General features: G+C 36.8%; 3 long non-coding RNA genes across 3 annotated transcripts; 1 reads left to right on the top strand and 2 right to left on the bottom strand.

The window, feature by feature from the left end:
- Positions 1–11,649: 11,649 nt before the first annotated feature.
- Positions 11,650–12,865, bottom strand: LOC148160106 (uncharacterized). Its single transcript, XR_015762586.1, has 3 exons — positions 12,584–12,865; positions 12,382–12,507; positions 11,650–12,177 (listed from the first exon to the last, which is right to left on the bottom strand). It is a non-coding gene; the product is annotated as an uncharacterized LOC148160106 (long non-coding RNA).
- Positions 12,866–14,762: 1,897 nt separating this feature from the next.
- Positions 14,763–17,561, top strand: LOC148160105 (uncharacterized). The gene is made up of 2 exons (XR_015762458.1): positions 14,763–15,882; positions 16,225–17,561. It is a non-coding gene; the product is annotated as an uncharacterized LOC148160105 (long non-coding RNA).
- Positions 17,562–22,604: 5,043 nt separating this feature from the next.
- LOC148160104 (uncharacterized) lies at positions 22,605–25,150 on the bottom strand. Its single transcript, XR_015762457.1, has 2 exons — positions 24,284–25,150; positions 22,605–23,941 (listed from the first exon to the last, which is right to left on the bottom strand). It is a non-coding gene; the product is annotated as an uncharacterized LOC148160104 (long non-coding RNA).
- Between the last annotated feature and the right edge of the window lie 955 nt (positions 25,151–26,105).

The following is a 26,105-nucleotide window of genomic DNA, read 5'->3' as shown; positions in this document are numbered from 1 at the left end:
AATGGCCCTGGCAGCTTTAGCCAAATCTCAACTTAGGTTGCAAATGCAAAGAGCTTCACAAATTAACTAACATACTTACTAGTTTCATATGTTCAGGGCAGAATGCCCTATGAGGCATAAAAAATTATTGCTGGTCTTCTAATAATGCATTTTATAAGCCCCTCATGCCCCGCATTTGGATTAATGTAAGCGGGTTTATGCTGATAACCTATTTGCACAAGAACAAACTGGAAAGCACTTGTAGAAAATTACATCCACTGATCTAATGCCTGTGAACTCATGAACACTTTCAATGTAAAGTTTTGAATTTTTACCACTAGTGCTGTAGCAATTTGTACTTATTAGCTTTGAAACCAATTATTGCAGAAAGTAGACTTAGTGGAAGGATTGCTCGGAAAATGGCATTCCTGGATAAAATGCATTCTGATGGTCAGCATCAAAGCATGCCCCTTTTGAAGTGGTGCTTTGGTGTCAGCATGTAATGATAGAGCTGATAGAGGAAACTGGACATGAGACATGTCCTTCATAAGCTCATGGATGGCTGCTAGAAGAGGTCACATATCCAATAGTAGTTTAAGCTGGATGTTTTTTGAACAAAATTGTCTTTGAAAAACAAGTTACTTTGTGAGTGACACATTCTAGGTGGCACTAAGAAGCCTCTGGTAAAAAAAAAGAAAAAAAAAAAAGAAGTAAACCTTAGTGTTATCTATGACCAGAATACTTATTTAAACCCAGTATCAGTCTCTCTAGGATGTTGCAATGCTTTTTGGTGATTCATGCCAAAAAATACAAATTTTGCAGAATGTTTTCAATAATGAAAAAAAAGAGAGATTTTTTTTAATCTTACAAAAAAGTGAAAATTGCTGCACATAACCTTCCGAAAAAAGGCAATATTTTAACAGTACATATTTAAAGTGCAAATCACAGTACCTTATTGAAGTAACACCTTCAGTACATATAAAATAATGTGCAATAAGAACAAGAAAATGTCACGTTGGTCATGGAAGTTAACACAAACACAGAAACTCTCAAAACGTCAAAGTGAGGTGAAGCAGTGGTGAGGATGACGCAGAGACCCAGGTTGAAAGGTGAATGGTGGTTTAATGATGAAGATAAAACAGCTCAACAGTTCGGACGAGCAGGCAGCACCAGGGCCGGCCCAAGCCTGCATGGGGCCCTAAGCGAAATTTGGTTTTGGGGCCCTCAAGTTCTGCTAACAATGTAGACACGCTGCAATCAGCAGTCCGATCATTAGGCCATTCACACACCTGCTATAAACTTATTGTTTACATTATATACATGTATAATAGGATACATTAATTGGTGATTTATCAACCAGTTGATTTCTGTCGCATAAATTGTCGCAAAATGGCCAATGGGAATCTTAAAGGTGGTTTTCCATTCGTCCCCTTGGCGGACATAGACAAGGTGGTAAGAGTTGAGGAGGATTAATCCCAAAGCTGGAAGCAGAGAGTTTTCTGGAGCAGTCAGAGAGGAGCTGCTGGATGGTGAAATCGTTGGAGGGCGGACAGATTACACAGAGCCGCTGAGGTACGAAAGGAGTGGAGAGTTGCCAGTCATGGAAATTAAATCAGAAATCATCAGATAATCTTGAATCAAGAGGAGAAACCAGGTCAGCACGAGCTTCATTCAGGAAGCCACTGACAGAATCTTTAAAGGAAACCACAACAACTAAGAATGGATCCAATAGATGAGACAGGCTCTGATTGAGAAGGGTATTTATTGGAGGGATTTGCGCCAGGATCAGGTCCTGTCTGTAGAGCTTGGTCTATGTATTTTTCAGTGTCTACATTGCATGTGACTGTGGCAACAGTGCAACTGGATGGAAAGATAAGAACAGGAGTTATCAGATGAGTAGTCTGGAAAGAGCATCAGGTTTGAGATTCTTGGAGCCTGGACCATAATAGATGGAGAGATTAAAATAAGACAAGAACAAGGACCAGCAAGACGTTTGGGAGTTGAACATTGTGACTGATTGACAGTAGGAGAGATTTTTATTGGTCCAGACCAACTTGGGTCTGGACCAATTGTCAACCATTGACAACACTCCTCCACAGGAAGTTTTGCCAAAAATTCCTTGTCCCCCACATCATAATTGTGTTCACCGGGTGAAAGTCTATGGGACAAGGCAGCACAAGGATGAAGTTTATTGTCAGCACTGGAACACTGAAAGAGAACAGCACCAACCGCAGTCTCAGAAGTATCAACCTCAACAATAAGTTGTTTGTTGGGTTCAGGCTAAATGAGGATGAGTGCTTGAGAGAAGTGGTTCATGAACTAGAGGAAGGCATCGTTGGTTTCAGGGGTCCAGGAGAACAGAGATTTAGCAGAGGTGAGGGCAGTCAAAGGAGATTTACCTGTAATTGTCATAAGTTGGGGTTGAGGTGGTGGTGAGGAGTGACGCAGAGACCCAGGTTGTGAAGGAATGATGAATTTAATGTTGAAGCTCACACAGTCCGATACAGGCGGCACGGCAGGGAGTACAGCACACAGCTAGTTACCGGTAGCAACTGATATACTGAAGACTGAAAACGAGAGCTAAGCAGACCAGGACTTCTCAGTTCAACTGGAGAGCCGACACACAACAACAACTGACATACGACAACGATCCGACAAAGGACAAAGACAACAGGTGGACTTAAATACACAGGGAGGGTAATCAAGGAATGAGACACACCTGGGAAGCAATCAACGGGGAAGACTCACAGGAAGGAAACTGAACACAGAAAACCCTAAAAATAAATACACAGAAACACGGATCATGACAGTAATTACGGATAAAGGTATAGTAGAAATGACAAATTCTAGAAATTTTTTAAGCCGTTTGAGGGTCTGAGGAATGGACCAATAGAGCATAGTCTTAACTTTTTCAGGAGCTGCACGAACCTGTCTGCCCTCAAGGATGTAGCCCAAAAAGGCAATGGATAATTTGTGGATCTCACATTTTTCTGCTTTGATCTACAGACAATTCTCAAGAAGACTTTGGAGAACCTGACGGCCGTGATCAGATACAGATTTGGAATAGATGAGGATGTCACTGAGGTATGCGAACATGAATATGCTAAAAAATATCAATAAACAAAAAGAAGAACATCATTGACTAGGGATTGGAAGACTGCTGGAGTGTTACGGAGACCAAAATGCATGACTAAGTATTCAAAATGGTCAATGGGAATCATAAAGGTGGTTTTCCATTCGTCCCCTTTGTGGACATAGACAAGGTGGTAAGTGTTGAGTTCCAGTTTGGAGAAAATGGTATCACTCTGAACAGCTACCTAGACAAATGGCAGTGGAAATGATTTTGTTGAGTCTTGGATTAATCTAATGTAACCAAATCATCTTTTAAAGGGCTGCTTAAAGCATGAAAAATGCATTTTTAAGTGCGGTAGAATCTAAAATTCTACCGCACTTAAATCTTGGAACATTAAATTTTTTCCAAAAGACAAGATGGTATGTTCCAACTTTGTTAACAAAGTTGACCTTAGTTATTTAATTTTGTCGCTTTAATAATATTCACCTACTTGCTAAATTAATATTAGTTGTGCTTTAGTGGTTATTTATCAATTGACATTTTACATTGAAGTTTGATGCTTTGCTAAATATTTTTTGGTATTATTAAATTGACTTTTTTTGTTTCAAATTTTTGAAGACCTTTTGTTCTTGGTTATGTCTGGTCCCTTACAGTTGGTGTAGGAAGACCAACTGTAAGGTAACTGATGGGGGGAATTTTTTTGGCATAATTCGAGAGCATACATTCTCAGACTGAAAGCAGGATTTCATGTCTTTTGTTCTAAAAACTTTTAATATTTGTGTATGGGGGAATTTTTCTGCTGTTGAATTATGATAGAAAAATTCCCCCATACGAAACTACTCCAGTTAAGTCTATTCTTGACCTATCATAGAAGCTAAGCAGTGCCAGGCCTGGCCAGTACTTGGATGGGAAATGCCTTGGAATTCAAGGTGTTTTTGGTCATGGTGAAAAAATATTCATGGATAATGTAATCTGTAACTAATAATAATGTAAATTATGAGAAAAAATAGTAACACGGTGTGGTGATGAGAGCATCCACCACAAGTGGGATTTTTATTTTTTATTTGTATATTTATGTTTTATAAGCTGTGTAATGCTGTATAAGCAACCATTGACCTACAGCATCTGGCATTCTTGCTCACTGACAAAACTCTGTTGTAGTCTGTATTTTGTTCTCCCTTCTCTCAGCCCTGGAGGACAACAACAGGTCTGTAAACCCAATGGCAGCAGAACTATGCAGTGGGAGAAACTGAGTGCTGTACTAAACAGGAGAAGAAAAGAAAAAAGAGTTAGTGTGTTAGTTTGCTGGGTGGGTACAGCAGCTCTGAAGGTAGCTTACCTCTGGGAAGAGTATTGGTCTCAGCTTGACAGCCAACTCTGTAATTCCTCGTTGTGACCCCTGAGAGGCAGGGTCACAACAACATCACAGTCACACCGGCTGCTGTGGACCATCCTGGGGCGAGGTGGGGTTTGTTCCCCACACCACCACAAACACAATGTGAATCCAATTATTTGCTTTGTCTCCGGTCAGAGTGCAATCCTACAGGCAGGATAGGAAAACCACAGCTAAACAAGTCTGCTTCCAGGCGAATCACAAAATTATCTTCAGTAATTAGATAGAGAGCAAAATTGTTCATAATTTTAATTTAATTTAGTTCAATTTCAGTCATGTAACATTGACATTTTTTATTGTTTACATCATTGCACATACATTTTAATCAGCTACAAACTTATCCTTTTATTTGTTAATATACTCAACTGAATTTAGTTGATTCTCTTTTATTTGTGGAGTCCCAAATCCCAACAAGTCATCTCAAAGCTGTCTGTAGGTCTAAGTCATTTACTTCAGGCACATGTTCCACATAAAGACTCAAAGTCAAGTCAAAGTAAATACTTTCTTAAAAATAAACTTAAGTAATAATCAGTTTTCTAAAGAAGTCATCAAAATGCAATGAAAAGGATTTTTGCAGCAATTCATCTCCTGAGTTAACAGAAGCAGACTTTCACTTGTTCAAGTTGAACTAATTTGTCTTTGAAAGTAAAACACCTGGTTGGGGCTCACAGACGGTGGTATTTACAAAAGTTGGAAATAGCTAGCTTAGAAACCAACCCATACAACCATCCTCTTGATGTGTTGATCAAATTACTGACGTTGTCTGAATTCACACCACATCTATGTCACAAACAACGTTTCCCGTTACACTGGAGCAGCCTTAAAAACGTACAGAAGACGAGACTCTACAGTTTTTCCATACATGCTAGCCTACATTACAGAGTGGCATTGTTTCCATGGTTACTGACGGTTAGATACATACCTTTGCCATAATGCAATATTTGATATCTTCCTACCCTGATGAAAAATAAATATACTAAGTACGTCAAATTTTAGCATAGTTGAGAATACTTTAAGTCAGACTTATCATGAGTATACTTCAGCTTTGCTCAGGATTAGTATACTTGAAGTGCGTTATTTTGAACAACTAATTTAGTGCTTAGTGCATTTTTATAGTACCGTAATTAAATTGTATTAAGCACAATATATATTAGTAGTGTGATTACAGTGTGCTACAATTACACTTTTGGTTTACTGTAATTGCTAATGAAGTACACTTTCCAGTTACTTATCAATGTCTTTCATCTTCTTTGCCACTTTGTACACTACATGTTTAATAAAAACTACAGTAATGCAAATATATCAGGCTACCAGTATACTGGTGTGATGTACTCCATCTTCCTGGCTTTAGTGAGAACGCGAGCAGATGAAAAAATCCCCAGGGGTAGATGGCTAAAGGTCTGAGTTTTATAAATTATTTTCCAAACAAATGGCCCCTTTTCTTCTTCGAGTATATTTGGAAAGCTTTGACAAGGGAACCCTCCCTCCTACACACACTCAAGGCCTTACCACCCTAATTCCTAAGTCAAAACAAAAGACATTCTTCTTTTAGATAACTGGCGTTCTATCTGTCTGTTAAATAACGATTATAAAATAATTGCTTTAAAATAATGTTAAACAAATGTTAAAATGTTTAACATCTTAAAAATGTTTTAGATATTATTGACGAGACTCAGTCAGGATTTATGAAAGGATGTCACCTATCCAACAATATAAGGTTGGTCATAGACATAAAAAATTATTCAGATTTATTTCTCAACTTCAAGAAAAGCTTTTGATTCTCTAGAAACCGACTTCTTACTTTTAGCTTTAGACAATTTGGATTTGGTCCCTTCTTCATTAAAGCTATTCAAACTCTTTATGCTAATGGCAACAGTGCTATAAAGTTAAAATCAGAAACTTCCCCTAGATTTCAGTTACATTGAGGCATCAGGCAGGGCTGTCCTGTTTCTCCATATCTTTTCCTCCTAGCTGGCCAACACTGTTCAACCCATCTTAGGGTGTGCCCCATACAAGGCATCAACATAGTAAACAGGAATAGCAGTTGATAATACACTTTTTTGGGGGTAACCAAACAAGTTCCTTTAGCCTTTGATATTAATCAGACCTTTTCTAGAGCCTCTGGTTTATATCTAAATGTCAATAAGAACTTTTTGCTATTAAGGATTGTGTTCTATCCTCGATGAGCAATATACCAATTAAGCAAAATGTTGTATTTAGGAATCATTATCACCAAAAATGATAAAAGTAGATGTGTTGAAAACCTATCTCCTGCTATTAACAGAATAAGAAGAAAGTTGAACCTTTTGCTGCATAGAGATCTAACTGAGGGGAAGGACCAGGGCTGGTCCAAGCCTCCATGGGGCCCTAAGCAAAATTTGGTTTTGGGGCCCTCTAGCTCTGCTAACAATGTGGACTGGCTGCAATCAGCAGTCCGATCATTAGGCCATTCACATACCTGCTATAAACTTATTGCATCTCTGGCAGTGATGTTTACATTATATACATGTATAATAGGATACATTTATTGGCCAACTGATTTATCAACCAGTTGATTTCTGGGCGCTGATTTCCTTAATTTTGAGGGATCATGATTGGCTGAAACTTACATGTGAAGCTGATCTTATCACCTAAACTTATCTTCATCAGCAAAGGTTTAAAATCTGTCTCTGCCCGTTTCTACTCTACAGTGAGAGGTTTGACTGACAAACCAATCCACCAGGTCAGGTCTGCACGTTTACAGTTAACAATATTCACCCCACTGTTGCCAACTCAGTGACTTTCTTGCTATATTTAGTGACATTTCAGACAAAAAAAAAAAAAAAAAATCATATCAGCCAAAATCAAAATCAGCAGGTCAGGCTTTTTAAAGATCAGTAACCAGGGATCAGCCAGAAAACTGCAATCAGTGCAGCCAAACTTAAGATGGAATACATACACACATATTCATGACATTCTTTGATTAAATTAATTTCTCTTAAGCATAACTCCAATAGCTAAAAATTAAATTTATACCAGGTGAGTCTTTCTCCCCTGAGAATGTGGACTGGTACCAGTACCGGGTTGATTCTGAGCCTTCAAATGATTTTAACAGAAGTTTCACATAACTTAGAAGTTGATGTAAAAATAATGTTTGTTTTAGCCACAAATTGATTCTGCTCAGCAGCAAACAACATATCCCCAACTACAGCATAGAGCAGCTCATTGATGCAGCAGCTATGTAGGCTGACGTAAAAACATTTTGCTAGACAATGTCAAATATTGAGAAGTTTTAATTATTGTTATCAAACAAGGTGTTTTGAAGCCAAAAATACCTCAATAATATACATAGCTAACCATGAGAATCAACTCATTTAAAGTTTAAACTCAGTTTCACACAAACACAAAGACCCTAGCATAAAAGTTTGACTGTTGAACTGCACTGTTCCAGGTCGCTATCAAGCTAATTTACTATTGGCAGCTTTACAAACCTTTTGCATTATATTACCAAACAAACCTTTATCTTGGCTTTTTTCTATTCTTCCTCTTTCTTTTCTTCTTCCCAAAACAATGTTTTTGAGACATTGTTTTGCTTACTTAACTCCTGACCGGAGCTGTGGACGTTTGGATGCTCTGCACGTTGCACGGCAGCTCATATTACCGGTGAAGCGTATGGTATGTAAGGCAGCTACCATGGGCCCCAAGAGCAATTTATTTTTATTATCCATAAAATAATGATTTCTCCATACATTATTAAATATATATTATTGTAAAAACAAATCACTTCATAGTGAAATTGTGTGTTTTTTTAGTAATAATTTCTATGTCATTATTATAATTAATAATGACATAGAAATTGTTACATTATTATAATTAATAATGACATAGAAATTATTACTAAAAAATAAAAAAAATCAGCTCCACTGAGGGGGCCCCTGAGTGGACCCTAAGCAGGCCTAAGCAGTTGTAGTTTGCTTATGCTTTGGGCCAGCCCTGGGAAGGACACTGCTCTGTAAGGCAGAAAGCCTCTCTAATTTGGTTTATTTGGCCTTTCCTCTGTATGTAGGCAACAATACTTTAACAAAAGCACTTGTAAAAGTATTGACCAGATATTATTCAATTTTCTTTGGAAGCACAAAATCCATTACATTACAAAATCTATTATTATTAACCATATTGGAGGGCTAAATTTACTGGACTTTTCTACTTTAAATAATATTCTAAAGGTCAGATGGATAAAACAATACCTGTCATGTCGCGTCTTGTGTTGGAATTTCATTCCTAATTATATATTCTCTCAATTGGGTGGTCTTGATTTTCTCCTACTCTGTAACTTTAATCCAGAAAAAAATCCCCGCCAAACTGTTCACATTCCACAAACAATGTTTGTACCATAGTTATAAGCACAATTATTCTCCTTACAAATATATAATGTGGCATAATAAGGATATTCTATACAATAATAAATCAAGCTACATTGACTCCTGAAAAAAAAACCCAAAAGGTAGCTGCTGAATAATCTCAAGGGTCATTGTTCAGTTACAGTGAATTTCGGTCTCATTTTTAAATTTCCGGTAACGGCTAAGGAATTTGTAGTGGTCCTTGATACTGTTCCCCCTGGCCTCTGTGTCCACATTGCAACATTTGTAAAGCTGAGTAACACTATCGATCAATGCTCGCCAGTCGCCATGGCAACCCCTGCCATGATCCCCCCAATTTTGACTTGCCCAATGGTGAGTCAGAATTTTTATGTTTTGCTTTTGAATTTTACACATAGGTTTGTGGTGCATTTCTATCCTACAGAAAAACATGTAAAACTTCAGATATCTCACAAACGAGATATTAACATACATGGAAAAACCTTACAGAAACCTTATATTATGGCAGAAAATCAGTGGTGATCAGTACATTATTGCAAGGGAATGCAACGCCTATTGTGAGAGAACGCAAAAGTATTGCGAGGGAATGCAAATGTTCTGCAAGTAACACAAAGAAAAAAAAAAATCCTCCATGTCCTCTTGGGGGTTCCATAGAGCAGAGACTTGATCTGAGCAGGGAGAAGTTTTGAGCACGAGGAGAAAGGTTTGAGGAAGCACAGAGAATATTTAAAAGAGAGCAGAAGTTTTTAGTACAAGCATTACAAGTTTTGAAAACAAAGACATGAAGTCCTACTTTCAGACTGAAAATGTAAGCACAAGTATTAAACATTTTGAAAACAAGAGACATGAAATCCTGGTTTTGGACTGAAAATGTGTGCTCTTGACTTATGGCAGAAAAATTCCCCATACTCCATCAGCTGAGAGGACCAGAAAAAGACTCAGACATGCAATGCACTACAGTTACCTTAAAACTAGGGGTGTAGTGATACAATAATTTCATGATACAATACGATATACGATATTCTGGTCACGATACGATATGTATCACAATATTTATTGAGCGATACAATTCGCTACGATTCAGTGCATTTTTACGATTTTCTGAAAGATTTTAGAAGGACAGAGTGATTTTAGTGACATTTTGTGTTCCATAGACTTGAATTTAGTTAACTGAAAACTGATTAAAAGCACCAACTACACAATACCTGACTCTGATTGGACAGTCTAACAGTCTGCAGCTGGACAAAATGAACCAAAGACGCAGTGAGAGAATTAGTTTCTGTCATTTAATTCATGTGGATTTGACATAAAACTCAAAAGTTTAAACGGTAATCCAGGAGCAGAGTGGGGAGATTATCAGCCTCTGTAGACTCTCAATATGCAAATGATTGCACTTATGTTTTTTTCTTTCGGACACTATGGCTGCATTTTGGAGGAAAAAGTCAGCCACAAATGCAGTCTTTTGGACTATGGGGGAAAAGGCTTTTCTACCTTGTCTCCCGGAGTTAGCCGTGGCTGTAAGCTGCTTTCATCTAACTGCTAAAGTCGTGGCTCCGCTTCACCCCGTAGTGATCGACTCCCTGCAGCTACGCAGCGCCGCTATTCCCCTGCTTGGATCTCTGAGTAGCTGCCTCTCAGACTGCCAGCATCTCATAGTACTCTCAGTCTCTGATACTTTTTGTCTGTTGCTAATAAGAATGATCGATCAGCCATTGTTATCATGGAAATCCTCACTGCGCCGCGGATTCCGGCTGGAGGTTTTTCCTCTTTGTCTTCCTGCTCAAAACACATCGCCGCTGCGCGCCCGGATGTTATCAACCCACGTTCATTCTTCAGGTAATCCTTTATATACAGAACAGAAACCGCTAAGCTAAAAACTAATTACGAAGTGAATGCTACCAGTCGAAATTTGCATTAATTTCGCAATTTCACTGCTTTTGCAGCTGCTCCGTTCGCGCCGCTACTCCTTTCCGCTTCTCCTTCACGGTTATTTGCGCAACTTTACTTCGTTCCTCAGGAACAAAATACAGCCCATTATTATTTATTGAAGATTTTACATTTCCAAAAACACAGGAATCTAATGTTTCGTTTTGTACGTTTGGAAGCTCATTCCCTCTCACATAATCGGAAAAGCCGGGGAATGGCGGCGCTTTTGACATTTCTCTGACATTCGGAAAAATATGGTTTACTAATTTTAGCATAACTCCGGTTATACTTGGCCTATTAACACAATTTAAAAACTGGTGTGTAGTTTATAATGTGCACTTTAAGCTCGAGTTGAAAGTTAGACTGAGGGAGGCGGAGTCTTGCTGCTACGTCGTAACAGACTAGACGTTAAAAAGAGCTGTCAGGCTATGGACCCCTATGGTTTAACTGATCTACTCGCGGATGAAAAAACGATACTTTCCGAGGGCGGAAAATATCGATATATATCGCCAAATCGATTTATTTATACAGCCCTACTTAAAACAGACAGAAAATCAACTAAAATTAACAACAATACAGTAATATTAAAAATGCACAGCAAAAAGTCCAGTGTTGATTTAACTCCCACAGAGTTGATATTAACATTTTTTCGGAGTTTATATAGTCCACATTCTTATGTGTTTAACACTTTCAAAATGGTTAAATTTTTAACACTGGATCAGAGTAAATTTTTAACTCACAAAACAGAGTTAAATTAACTCTGTTTGGGATGCAATGGTTAACACTGATAAAATAACAAAAAACTATTTTGTTTGTGTTAATTTAACACTTTCAAGTGCTAGAAATTTACTCCAAAATGTGTAACTTCGTGATTCTGGTTAAAATGTATTATAATAAAGTAAAACTAAAACAAATAAATAAATTTTAAACAAATGTTTTATTTATGCAGCTGTGTTAAACTGTTGTACATTGAACAACATTCAATAGCATTCCATACAAGTTTTGAATATCAAAAAGCTTATAAAATTTTTGATCTGGGATTTTCAGAAGATATCTTTCACTATAAAAAAAACCATGAAAATGAACAAAGGTCTCTGTAAATAGCTGTTTAGGTAACAAAGGAAAAAGTGATTGCCAATTAATAATATATTGCTTATCTTGCTCTTAAGTCCCCCACTCCAGGTCATTCCTTCATTTTGCCAACATCAATGTTATTCAATGCAAAAATGTATAAAATTTCATTAATGCAGTTTCATTAGAGATAGCACAAAATGTATTTTGAATAACTCATCAAATGCTGCAAGAAAGCAGTTTGTTTGGCATGGGATGAGTCACTTATCCACGATGATGTAGAGGATGTCAATCTTGCTCTGCTGACAACACACAGCAAGGAGGTATGGCTGCAGACCCCGTTGGTCCCGGAGATGTTCCTCTGAACTTCAGCATGACTAAAATGAAAGAATACATACACCAAACATAAGAAACCAGACATACGGCCACAACCATTATAAAACTTTAAGGATTCATAAAAACCAATAAAAGAAATTAATATTTTCCCAGACATACTCAAAGCTGCCATTTAATCACCTGCTGAACGTAATGTATATAAAAGCAAAGTGATAAAATACTACACATACTTTTATTTCAATTACCTTATAAAAGACAGCAAGTCTCTCGACTGCATCCCACGCACTGATTCCTGGAGACTTCAGGTGGTTTTGGAAGGAGATGTCACCATCCTCAAGTACTCCTCTCTGATTGGTTTAGCAGGAAGATGCCTAACAGGAGATTTCATTTTAGTGAAAAAATTGGGACTTTTTTAAAATAGATTTAGAAGTGCAAAAACACACTTACCTATTTTTATCAATCCTGTGAGCATCAGTATGTTCACCACTTGTCTTCTTATGGCATCACTGAGAGTTTCTGTTGTTCCACACTCCTGCAGAACTTCACCACCAGACATCATTTTGTAGGGCACTTCAACCAGCTATGAAATGAAGAATAATTAAACAAAAAGAAATACATGGAGAATTTAGATTACCCAAAAATGGCACAACATGTTTAAAGAGTTTAGGGGCACACTGAAATCATGTTACCTTTTTAGCAGACACTCCATTATCAGCATTCTCAGGTTTAGACAAAGCAAAATATAACTTAAGTCAAGTGTTCCTCTCAGTGCCATACTCCTATGTACGTAAGAGGACGTAACACGTCAGCGTTGCTAATTATTAGCCATGTGAATGTACAGGCTGGTAGCATTTAAATTACCATGGCCAAAATTATGATTTTAAATGATAGAAAAATATAACTTTAATTTTCATAAATACACGGCCCGATAATTGTGTGTGTGCGTGTGTGCGTGTGTGTGTGTAACCCTTTTGCTGCTAACAAAAGGATTAGCAGCAACCCTTTTGTGGGTTGCTGCTAATTAGCAACCCACAAAAGGGCTGCTAGCTAATACATCGAGTATAGCCGTTGCAAAATAGACGAAGTATTAAATTAGTGGAAAAAGTCACATGACTATCAACTTAAAAGCGCTTAACCAAAGAATTAAGAAGTTGTACTTACCGTTTAGAACAACAGGAGAAGAAAAAAGGGAGCGGTTATCAAATTCCACTCCAAGGAAGACGATGAAGGAGGGAGGAGCTTATTTTCCTCCAATCAGACTGGAAACCATTTAACTCAGCAAATGTTAAAACAACACTTAACGAGTAAAATCAACCCTGATGCAACTATTGGAAATAACTTTAACACTGGGTGCCATTTAACGCCATTTAACGCCATCAAGGGTTAAAACAACTCTTAATGAGTTAAAGTCAACTCTGAAGCCTTTAACCCTGAAATTTTAACTCTTCAGTTTTTGCTGTGTGGAAGGGAAAAATTAAGAACTGATGCTTGGTGCATCTTAGACCCCAAATAGATTTTACTTGTTAAGCAGGGAATTACAGAATCATCAGCGATGATCCATTATATGTTCCAGCATGCAGTACGAAGACAAAAATTTAATTCCACATTTCATGTGATTGGTTAATCATAAACAAAGTCAGCATAAGTCCAGCCTCAGTTAATACATGTAGATTTTATTCAGTTACAGACTTGATGCATACATTCTGCTTTCTGTTGGGACAAGTTAAAAGAAGTCTCAGAGATTAACACATGCAGAGTTCTTAATATGGGTTTCAATAGTGTTAAAAAATAGTGAGTCCCTTATTGTTGCAGAAAAGGTGACTTAAGGTGCCATTATTGACTTATTTTTGTCTTGAATCCAAACATATTTTTGAAGCATTTTTTTTACATGTTTTCTGAACATGTTATGCCTGACAGCAAAGTAAATATCACAAGCTCATGTTTCTGCATCTGCCTCTCTCCAGCCTTACTTATTGATTTTCCCCTTTTGAAAAATACATCTGAAAAAGCCTTAAGCTGACACTGCTGAGGGCCCTGACAGACACTGGTTAAGCTCATGATCCCCTCGGTTGTTTGGGAGACCCCAAGCAGCTCTGGCAGTGAGAGAGGTCAGGGGTCATCCTGTTAGGGTACAACCTACAGGTGCCCCTCCCCAACACGAGTTTCTTCAAATAAATCTCCAACTAGCCCCTCTCCCCCATCACTATGATACTGCAACATGAACCTGGCCAGAGTCATTACCAACGGTTACTACATCAGAGAAAGCACCACCTCTGTGTTTATGTTGTACTCCTCCATCTCCTCCTTCCTCTAGCTCAGAGGTTCCCAAACTGTGGGGCGCGCCCCAAAAACTAATGGTACTACTTTGTGTCAAATTTTAATTAATCAAGTTTGATGGATTAAAGTGCCACGCCCAAATCAAAATCGATGTTATCGCACACAAACATCTGTTTATTTACGTCATAAAATTGCTTATCGCACACAAACACCTGTTAAATCTGCGTCATCAAATGCTTATCGTATAAAAACATGTTTTGATTTAAATTAATTTCTTATCAATAATAAAACAGACAGCATTCTGGAACATTCTCTCTTGATTCACAATAAATTAAGTTCTTATCAATGTAAAGCAGGCAGCATTCTGGAACCTTCTCTTTTATATCAAATGGTTAATAAGGGGTCAGGCCCTCTTTGTGACTTTTGACCCAGTTATACCAATGCAACTCCTCCTCACACAGAGAATAAGGGTCAAGGAGCCTCTCTCAACACATAAATTTAAGTTCTTATCAAAATAATACAGACTGTGTTCTGGAACATTCTCTCTCTCTCTTGCATCATATTAAATTAAGTTGATGTCAATGTAAAACAGACATGATTCTGGAACATTCTCTTAAATCAAATGGTTAATAAGGGGTGAGGCCCTCTTTGTGACTTTTGACCCAGTTATACCAATGCAACTCCTCCTCATGCAGATAGACTCCACCCCCGACTGCTTTTATCTTCCTGCTCCTGGCAGATTCCCCAGCCCACTTTTATGAATGAGCCAATAGAGATAAAGGGGTGGGATTTCTGTTTTTCTGCTTTAAATAATTTTTCGGAGGCCCTGTCATTCTACTTGTTGCATTTGTTAGAGTAAGATCCACTTTGCTCTCACAGAAAACAAACAAACAAACAAACAAACAAAAAATGGTTCGCATTAAAAGAGAAAAGCCTCAAAAGAGAAGACAGCAAGAAGCTAATCAACTAGCATGTGGCTCATCTGCTCCAACCTCACAGACTACAGATGGACAAACCATCACGAGGCCCTGCTCCATGGCTGATGCTCCACCCTCTACACTTCTGGATACAAATCTGGTCTTACCTCCATCAGCAGCGTTCGAATCCTCGATTCAGCACGAGATTCCCACCTTCCAGGACTCTGAGCATGCTCCGCCTGATTCCAATGAATCCCACTCTGCTGAAGCTCCTTCATCCGGTGTGGGAAAAACCAACACCACCCGGTGTTGTCCAGTGGGACCTCCCTTCTCTGTGAGACTCCAGGCTCGGTCTATTCAATTCCAGTCCATAAATTGGATGCTTCCCAGAAGTCCTCCTTTTTTTGTGAAAGAGAAAACCTGAAGACAAAAGGCAGCAGGTTGTGAAGTGAGGTGGAGAAGCTAGTCTGCTAACATCCAACTCAACTGCTTGAAGATCCAAAAACAATCAGATGGGAATCCCACCACCTGCTCCATGCATCACCCCAAGAAGTAAATCATTACAGTTGGACAAAGTTTCCTCTCTATTTTTTATATATATATTTATTTTTATTTTTTGCTTCATTCATATAAATTTAATCCAATAAAGAACTTTTATCTCCACCTCCAAGCCTGAACCAACTCTCAGTCACTTCATCCCAGTCAAGGCTGATGAAGAAATTTAGGTCAAGGAAATTATAGTCGCTATCTACTCATTAGTTAAGCATTTAATAAACCATGTTAATTGTTATATTAATTTCAAATCATAATAAAAACAGAGAATAGTTTATTTCATAAACAAAAATGTATCTGTGTTTAACTTCCTCACCGTTTCTTTCTCTGTGCTGCTCTCAGCTGGTATCTGATGAACCGTCCTCCACTCTGTCACTTCAGCCAACCGACTTGGCTCGGGGTGAATGAAGGTCCAAAATAATGTCGAGTCATTATCTACTAAATTGTCAAGTATTTTATTGACTAATATTTTGTTTTTTACAGTAAATTTAAAAAAAAATGCAATTTAAATAAAAAGAGAATGGATTAGTTTTGTGGACAACTGATGTGTATTTTTAACTTTGAGAGCTTTTCTTTCTCTGTGCTGCTCCAGCTGCTGAGCTCAGCCTGCATCAGATAAACCAACAGCCCCTCAGCAACGGTCACTTTACCCCAGCTAGGGATGGGAAATAGTAAAAGTCAAAGATATGTGGAACCGGTAAAATGTCAACCATCAATACATTTTTTAGAATAATAATAAGACAAGCATACTGTTACAATTATTACAATAGCTTAATCCTATGAACAAGTTTTTGCTGTTTCTTTCTCTGTGCTGCACTCGGCTTGTATCAGATAACTCAGCAGCCTGTCTCCAACAGTCACTTTAAGCTGTTGCTTATTTTAAAAAAAAAGGCAAGGATATCTGGTTCTACTGTTCCCTAACTCAACAAGTATTTACTAAGCCATCAAACATGCACAAAATTATTAATATTAGTACATGTTAATCATTTTAAATTAAGTTAGAATTGCTTACCATGTCTTTAGTTTTGTTTTTTTTTTCTGTCAGGTTGTTTTCTATTTATCATTTTAAACTCCCCTCCTATCTAGAGAAACCAAAAGAAAAAACACCGTAGCACTAGCAAACGATTAAAGAACATACTTTTTCATAGAGATTAGGACAGAGCACAAGAATGACAGGATTGAGTGGAAGTTTGATATCTTGGCCTCTAGTCAAACCTGAGCCCATATAAAAATAAATGCATAATTAAAGATCAGCTTTGTGCATTTCATCGTAAACCAAAAATGAACCAGCTTTAAAAAAATCTTCTTGTTCATGTGTGTCAGGCTTAAACACACACACAAAAAAGAAGAGTCTCTTATTCAATATTAGTTTATGGAAAACTATTTTAATATTTAGTTGTTTTTTTCTGATTGAAACAAGCCTGACCTCTACTACGTTTACACTACATCTACCGATACCTGCACAAGACATATGAGGAACATTTTTATCATCCTGTCTGATTATGCATTGCCCATGCTGTTAGTGATTCTATTCAATCGTTCAACCTTATTTTTCCTCAATATCTTTCCTAAAAACCATTTAGTACCATCTATGGTTCAATTACTGGTTGCCATCTTCAAAACACCAGGGCAAGAACATGCATGCAGTTAAGTGTTGTAGGAAATAGACCTCCCTGAAAGGAGAAACGTTGGAAAGAAAAAACAGGAAAACATGACCACAGAAGCAAATCCACTCAGAGCTGGTCTCCAAATTCAATTCTGAAGCAAAACTGTATCAGTAGATCCACAAGTCCACCACACTTTTCAGATGTTTTTTTTTTCTTCTAATCCTTACCTTTATAAACCATGTATCCCATATAATTGTCAATCTATTGGAAAAAAAAAGGAATACACTGAAATATGTGGTTATTTACTTTCTTACATTTATTACGCTCCTGCACTGGACTTTCTTTTTTTTTTCTCTCAAGTTGAATGTCTGAATGTTTTAGCACGTTGAATTCTCTCATTACTGAAATCATCAGTACAGACAAAGTTTCAAAAATGAACATTTTTCATTTTCATATTGTTTTTTCTTGTAAGCTAACAAATGAGCCATTCTTTATAATAAATCCCTCTAGTCAATATGTCATCACCAACAGTTTACCTCATAAGCATGAAAAAGGTGATTGGGCAGTTTAGCTGAAATGTTAATTTAGTAGATTTCTTTTATTACCTCAGAGGCAGGACTTTGATTAGACCCTAACCTGCTAATGACCACACAGCAAACTTCCTTCTGCTTTATCTAATGTAAGTTTTTTTTTGCATCGGTGAAATAAGAACATGTTTAGTTTACGGTCACGGATGTACTTGCAGCAGGACCCGAGCCATACAGGACACAAACTTTCATCTTTGTTACCTTCTCCCTTTTGCAAGTAATAAGTTATTTTTCAAAAAAGTAGTTGACAGTCTTTCTTTTTTTTTTTTGCTCGTCAATATGTGATCGCAGTAAAGTCAGAAACACAAGCATTATGCTAACAAAGTATTTTTTTTTCTCTCTACTAAAATGTACGATCTTTCAAATTCATCTATGTTGTGAATTCGTACTGTTAAATTCTGTGCTGTGTATAATCGAAAAGATAGTGACCAAAAACCCTGCAAGACATGTTTTTGACAACCTTGATTTGAGTTTTAACTCTGTCTGCTAGGAGGGGTCCAGTGAACATTTTAGTTTATTTTCAGTTGCACCTGTTTGACTTTCCACAAAGAAAATTTTTGTAGTCCTCAACTTGATGAAGTGTGGAAATAAGTTAAGCATGAAAATCAAAGAATGTTCAAACTGTTTAAATCATGATTTCAGCAAATGGTCTTCACTGCACATCAATATGAAAAATAATCTCATAGTTGAGAATCTCACTTTAGTTAAACTGCAGTTTTCTCTCCTGTCTGATAAAAATATGAAACTTCTTCTGGTTCCTCTAGAATTTACACACAATCTGTCTTTAGCAGATTAACTTTTCCTTTTCCATTGTTCCACTATGGGTGACCGTATGAGGTGTTTGACACCTACTGTAAAGTCCTGTTACAATGCAGGACTTGGTGTGAATAACTTTTGCAAGTTTTTGCAATGTGGTGCATTTTATTTGGTTTTATTTTAATGATGAACACAAAACAGCACATTTTAGTGAAGTGAAAGTTTTTTTTGGTTAATTCTTTAATTTAATAATGTTTCCAAAAAGCAAAGGTGATCTATTACACCAGACACCAGAGATGATCTTAAATGTGAATCTGTTATAGTTATACAAAATAATGTTTGCTATGTGAACATCTGTTTAAGGCTGAAGACTTACACTTTTATGCAGGATGGTGATAATCTTGTAATGTAGAATTCTCTATTCTGTTCAAAACAAATTTTGTCTTTGAAGGAAATTTGCAGCACATTTTTATTAGCTCTAGTTACTTCAAATGGTAGTTTGTGTCCCATACTGCTAGAGGTGTAGACTGTCCTTCCCCTGCAGTTCTTAAATGACACATTGGGATCCTGCTGTCACTGAAAAATGGGTGTTCCTCCATTAGGACCAGCTACCTACTACCTCTGACTGGCTGGTGGCTTATCTTTAAACAACTGTTGGTGCACCAAGTAACTGCTCACTCTAATAGACAAAGTCTCTGTTCTTTTGAAAGTTCAATCAGGATGTGTTCTTTATCAATGAACTGCACAACAACTGTCTATAGAACATGAATGAGGGGATAATTTGTACAAATCAAATACAGAGGAAGGTGTATGACACCTTTGTCTGAGTATTGTATTCTGTATTTTTTCTTACTTTTACAGTCTCTGCGTGTCAGACGAAAAGAAAAACTTGATGTAAGTGCATCATATATATTTTTAGATAATTTTCTTTCATGTTTAATTTATTACTTTATAAGTGTGCATGAGCTAAAAAAGAAAAAAAAACTTACAGCAAAAATCAGTTGAAGGATGGTTGCTGCTTTTTATAATTATCTTCTACTCATCTTGAAAACACAAAAACACTTTTTGCATGACCTACTGAACTTCTATGGTAAACCTTGTAACTTTTAAGCGTAAACTTAGATCACTTTTAGACCATGTTAACCAGTGTTGTGTATAGACTCATGTCTAAACAAGGGTTACATGTAGCACTAAAGTTCATTTTTTGAGGGAAAAAAACATAATTTTTTTAAAAAAAATTTCCAATACATTTCTCATATACTGCAGCCTGGTCTGAGCAGGTACAGGTCATCCCTCGCAACAATAAGAAGCTGTTGTCAGAAACCATGATCTTAAGTTTTATTTAAAAGCAATTTTCAAAGACACAACATAATTTACAGAACACACAGTCTAAAAAGTCTAAAAACAAGCTTATGAATCAAAATAAAGTCATGACAAAAAACCTTGTGAAAACATTTTTGTTCCTTAATTTGGGTCAGGAAATAGAGGAGCAAACTCTTCCACAATTTCAATTTACATATTTATAGGAAAGTTTCATTTTCAACAACTATATAATTTTAGAATAAAAAAAATGTAGTGACAGAGTGCAACATCAGAGTTTGCAATAAGATTTTGTGTCTTATATGAATCAATGGCAGGAAACTGAGTTTTCATCGTGGTACTTTTATTTGAACAATATCGCTTTTATTCCTTCGATAAAAGTGCTTCAGAAGTTTCTACATCTAGTGAATATGAAATCTATGTTTCAGGAAAAATACATAAAATTATTTCACCATTAACTATATTCTGATATGAGTGGTGAAAAAGGACACAATGTTGTTTTTACCCCTGTTTTCCACCCTCATTTGTTTATTTTACATCAATGGGATGTTAAAAGTTTTGCGTCTAAACGTCTTATGGGGAGGTTTTTATAGTTTCCTTAGTTATTTTTTCCTTAAAACTGTTTAAGGAGTGTTGATTTCATTCATAATTTATAAGATTATAAATGATTTTAAGCAAAAGAAACAATGAAAATATACTACACGGCATGCATCTGCAGCTTTGACCCAACGCAGGGCAGGCTGTACACAGTGATAGAGATATTTGTCTCTTTAAAGTCTTGTTCCAGGATCTTTGACACTTTTGACCACTGCAGCTTGTCCAGGCCACAGCCAATTCTGAGAGAGAGACATGATACAAACAATCATTCCTAATATAGAAGAAGATTTAAGGATATATGTCATAGTTATGTATCCACGGTTGTTTCTACAAACCGGGGTATTGATATCCTATTGACACCATTTTGGAAGCAGTGAGACTTCATGTCTTCCAGACTCTGTCTCAGGCTGTCATATGTGGGTTTCTGGCTGGCTTTTTTCTTTGTGATCTAAGACACATAATAGGAAAGATACAGTTACCAGATTGAATAATGAACCAACTCTGGTCCTATGCAGTATAATTAACCATGGTAAGTTTACCAGATAGCAGATGAAACGTTGATCATGTGCCAGTACAGCACACTGCCCTGGAAGCTTCTCTGTTAGGACATACATTAAAAATGCAAAACAGGATATGAGTTAGCACTTGATGTTGAAATAAGACATTTGAATGAAGTGCATAAACATGAAACACTTTTTTCCCCAAACAAAGACTTGAGTAACTAGTCTGACTCACTCTGATCCTTTAACTCTGAGACTCGGCCAAACTTCTTCTTGAACATCACCGCTATGCCTGCTCCCATGCGACAGTCTTCACTGATGCAGTGGGCCAAGGATTCATCCCTCGGGCAGGAGAACAAATCTCCAGTGATATACTTCATGTCCAGCTGGTTGATTGATGGAGTTTCTCAGTTTTGCACATGTTGAGGTTTTCTCCAAATGCTAGCTACTTGGAGAAAACTATAACAATAAAGTGCCGAGTTGGTAACAGCGCTTACTACAGCCTTGCTTAACTCCCAACACTTGGCTGAGTCACTCTGTGCCTTAAAGCACCACCCACTTTAGCTGAATTTTTTTTTTCCAAATTTGTCAAGGGGGATTTCAGTCCAAGTTTATAGTAAACTACAATAAGCTGGATTTTCTGTTTGCCTCAAAAATGAACTTTTGATGTTACCAAAAAATACCAATCTTTGCTTTCATCAACCTATAAAACATTGCTAATCATTTAACATCTTCTGCTTGAGACGGACAGTTCCCTCCTAGTGAAGCACCGTCTCACTGGGAGGGAACTGAAAGGATAACATTGATCATTTATAAGCTTATCAATTACAAGAGGTGAACTGTCTGTTGGTGAACATTAGTGAACAGATAGTATGTGAATTTGTGCAACAAACATTGAAAGAAATATATATATATATATATATATATATATATATATATATATATATATATATATATATTATTTTTCATATTGATGTGCAGTGAAGACCATTTGCTGAAATCATGATTTAAACAGTTTGAATTCTCAGTAATGAGAGAATTCAACGTGCTAAAACATTCAGACATTCAACTTGAGAGAAAAAAAAAGAAAGTCCAGTGCAGGAGCGTAATAAATGTAAGAAAGTAAATAACCACATATTTCAGTGTATTCCTTTTTTTTTCCAATAGATTGACAATTATATGGGATACATGGTTTATAAAGGTAAGGATTAGAAGAAAAAAAAACATCTGAAAAGTGTGGTGGACTTGTGGATCTACTGATACAGTTTTGCTTCAGAATTGAATTTGGAGACCAGCTCTGAGTGGATTTGCTTCTGTGGTCATGTTTTCCTGTTTTTTCTTTCCAACGTTTCTCCTTTCAGGGAGGTCTATTTCCTACAACACTTAACTGCATGCATGTTCTTGCCCTGGTGTTTTGAAGATGGCAACCAGTAATTGAACCATAGATGGTACTAAATGGTTTTTAGGAAAGATATTGAGGAAAAATAAGGTTGAACGATTGAATAGAATCACTAACAGCATGGGCAATGCATAATCAGACAGGATGATAAAAATGTTCCTCATATGTCTTGTGCAGGTATCGGTAGATGTAGTGTAAACGTAGTAGAGGTCAGGCTTGTTTCAATCAGAAAAAAACAACTAAATATTAAAATAGTTTTCCATAAACTAATATTGAATAAGAGACTCTTCTTTTTTGTGTGTGTGTTTAAGCCTGACACACATGAACAAGAAGATTTTTTTAAAGCTGGTTCATTTTTGGTTTACGATGAAATGCACAAAGCTGATCTTTAATTATGCATTTATTTTTATATGGGCTCAGGTTTGACTAGAGGCCAAGATATCAAACTTCCACTCAATCCTGTCATTCTTGTGCTCTGTCCTAATCTCTATGAAAAAGTATGTTCTTTAATCGTGTGCTAGTGCTACGGTGTTTTTTCTTTTGGTTTCTCTAGATAGGAGGGGAGTTTAAAATGATAAATAGAAAACAACCTGACAGAAAAAAAAAACAAAACTAAAGACATGGTAAGCAATTCTAACTTAATTTAAAATGATTAACATGTACTAATATTAATAATTTTGTGCATGTTTGATGGCTTAGTAAATACTTGTTGAGTTAGGGAACAGTAGAACCAGATATCCTTGCCTTTTTTTTTAAAATAAGCAACAGCTTAAAGTGACTGTTGGAGACAGGCTGCTGAGTTATCTGATACAAGCCGAGTGCAGCACAGAGAAAGAAACAGCAAAAACTTGTTCATAGGATTAAGCTATTGTAATAATTGTAACAGTATGCTTGTCTTATTATTATTCTAAAAAATGTATTGATGGTTGACATTTTACCGGTTCCACATATCTTTGACTTTTACTATTTCCCATCCCTAGCTGGGGTAAAGTGACCGTTGCTGAGGGGCTGTTGGTTTATCTGATGCAGGCTGAGCTCAGCAGCTGGAGCAGCACAGAGAAAGAAAAGCTCTCAAAGTTAAAAATACACATCAGTTGTCCACAAAACTAATCCATTCTCTTTTTATTTAAATTGCATTTTTTTTTAAATTTACTGTAAAAAACAAAATATTAGTCAATAAAATACTTGACAATTTAGTAGATAATGACTCGACATTATTTTGGACCTTCATTCACCCCGAGCCAAGTCGGTTGGCTGAAGTGACAGAGTGGAGGACGGTTCATCAGATACCAGCTGAGAGCAGCACAGAGAAAGAAACGGTGAGGAAGTTAAACACAGATACATTTTTGTTTATGAAATAAACTATTCTCTGTTTTTATTATGATTTGAAATTAATATAACAATTAACATGGTTTATTAAATGCTTAACTAATGAGTAGATAGCGACTATAATTTCCTTGACCTAAATTTCTTCATCAGCCTTGACTGGGATGAAGTGACTGAGAGTTGGTTCAGGCTTGGAGGTGGAGATAAAAGTTCTTTATTGGATTAAATTTATATGAATGAAGCAAAAAATAAAAATAAATATATATATAAAAAATAGAGAGGAAACTTTGTCCAACTGTAATGATTTACTTCTTGGGGTGATGCATGGAGCAGGTGGTGGGATTCCCATCTGATTGTTTTTGGATCTTCAAGCAGTTGAGTTGGATGTTAGCAGACTAGCTTCTCCACCTCACTTCACAACCTGCTGCCTTTTGTCTTCAGGTTTTCTCTTTCACAAAAAAAGGAGGACTTCTGGGAAGCATCCAATTTATGGACTGGAATTGAATAGACCGAGCCTGGAGTCTCACAGAGAAGGGAGGTCCCACTGGACAACACCGGGTAGTGTTGGTTTTTCCCACACCGGATGAAGGAGCTTCAGCAGAGTGGGATTCATTGGAATCAGGCGGAGCATGCTCAGAGTCCTGGAAGGTGGGAATCTCGTGCTGAATCGAGGATTCGAACGCTGCTGATGGAGGTAAGACCAGATTTGTATCCAGAAGTGTAGAGGGTGGAGCATCAGCCATGGAGCAGGGCCTCGTGATGGTTTGTCCATCTGTAGTCTGTGAGGTTGGAGCAGATGAGCCACATGCTAGTTGATTAGCTTCTTGCTGTCTTCTCTTTTGAGGCTTTTCTCTTTTAATGCGAACCATTTTTTGTTTGTTTGTTTGTTTGTTTGTTTTCTGTGAGAGCAAAGTGGATCTTACTCTAACAAATGCAACAAGTAGAATGACAGGGCCTCCGAAAAATTATTTAAAGCAGAAAAACAGAAATCCCACCCCTTTATCTCTATTGGCTCATTCATAAAAGTGGGCTGGGGAATCTGCCAGGAGCAGGAAGATAAAAGCAGTCGGGGGTGGAGTCTATCTGCATGAGGAGGAGTTGCATTGGTATAACTGGGTCAAAAGTCACAAAGAGGGCCTCACCCCTTATTAACCATTTGATTTAAGAGAATGTTCCAGAATCATGTCTGTTTTACATTGACATCAACTTAATTTAATATGATGCAAGAGAGAGAGAGAATGTTCCAGAACACAGTCTGTATTATTTTTGATAAGAACTTAAATTTATGTGTTGAAAGAGGTTGGTGTCTATTTTCAGCTACGTACATTCATTTTGCCCCCACAAAAGTCGATGCCCCCCCCTCCCCGCCTCCCGTCACACGCGTCATTTCAACCAGACAGCCATTTGTAATCCATAGGGGGGGCGCAGAATATGTTTGGAGACCACTGGGGGGGCGCAGAAGAAAAAGTTTGGGAACCACAGCTCTAGCTCATGTTCTTATCAGCTTACCCTGGTAAAAAAAATACTTTAGTATATTTCAAACATACTTACATTTGTGAAAGTATATTTTAAGTATACTAAGTATTAAGTGTACTATCTATAAATATATATGAAGTAAAAGCATGCTTGTACCAATTTTTAAATTATAACTTTAAGCACACTTAAATGTAATTGTACCAAAATACACTTTTAAGAAATATATTAAATAAAGGTATACTTTAAGTGAACAAAATATGTATTTGCCCAAGTGTAAATACACATTTGCTCAAGTGTATATTTAACAGATTTTTGAAATATCTGTAAAAGATATTTTGCGTATATTTTAAAATATATGCTCAAAACAGAATTTTTTAAAATTCACTTAACGCTTACTTTAAATTATTCATTTCAATATGTTTTAAATACATCTCAGTGTATACTTTAGGCTAGTAAAGTATGCCTTTTTAGGTGCCTTAATAATCTTTTACTATTTTTGTTAAAATGGCAAAGAATAAAAAAAATCCTTCCAGTGGAACTTGATGTAATGTTGTTTAATAATGTAACTAATGTGTTCATTCAAAAATATCAAACATTGACAGTTTAGTGACAGAGATGCTGCAATAAAAATACTTGTCCTTAACAATAAATGTAG

The sequence above is a fragment of the Poecilia mexicana genome, unplaced genomic scaffold (genome assembly GCF_051168715.1).
Source record: "Poecilia mexicana isolate PSO_F unplaced genomic scaffold, ASM5116871v1 scaffold_3, whole genome shotgun sequence".
NCBI classification, from domain to species: Eukaryota; Metazoa; Chordata; class Actinopteri; order Cyprinodontiformes; family Poeciliidae; genus Poecilia; species Poecilia mexicana.
Note: the sequence above shows the minus strand (reverse complement) of the source record. Positions and strands in the feature narration are given on the sequence as shown.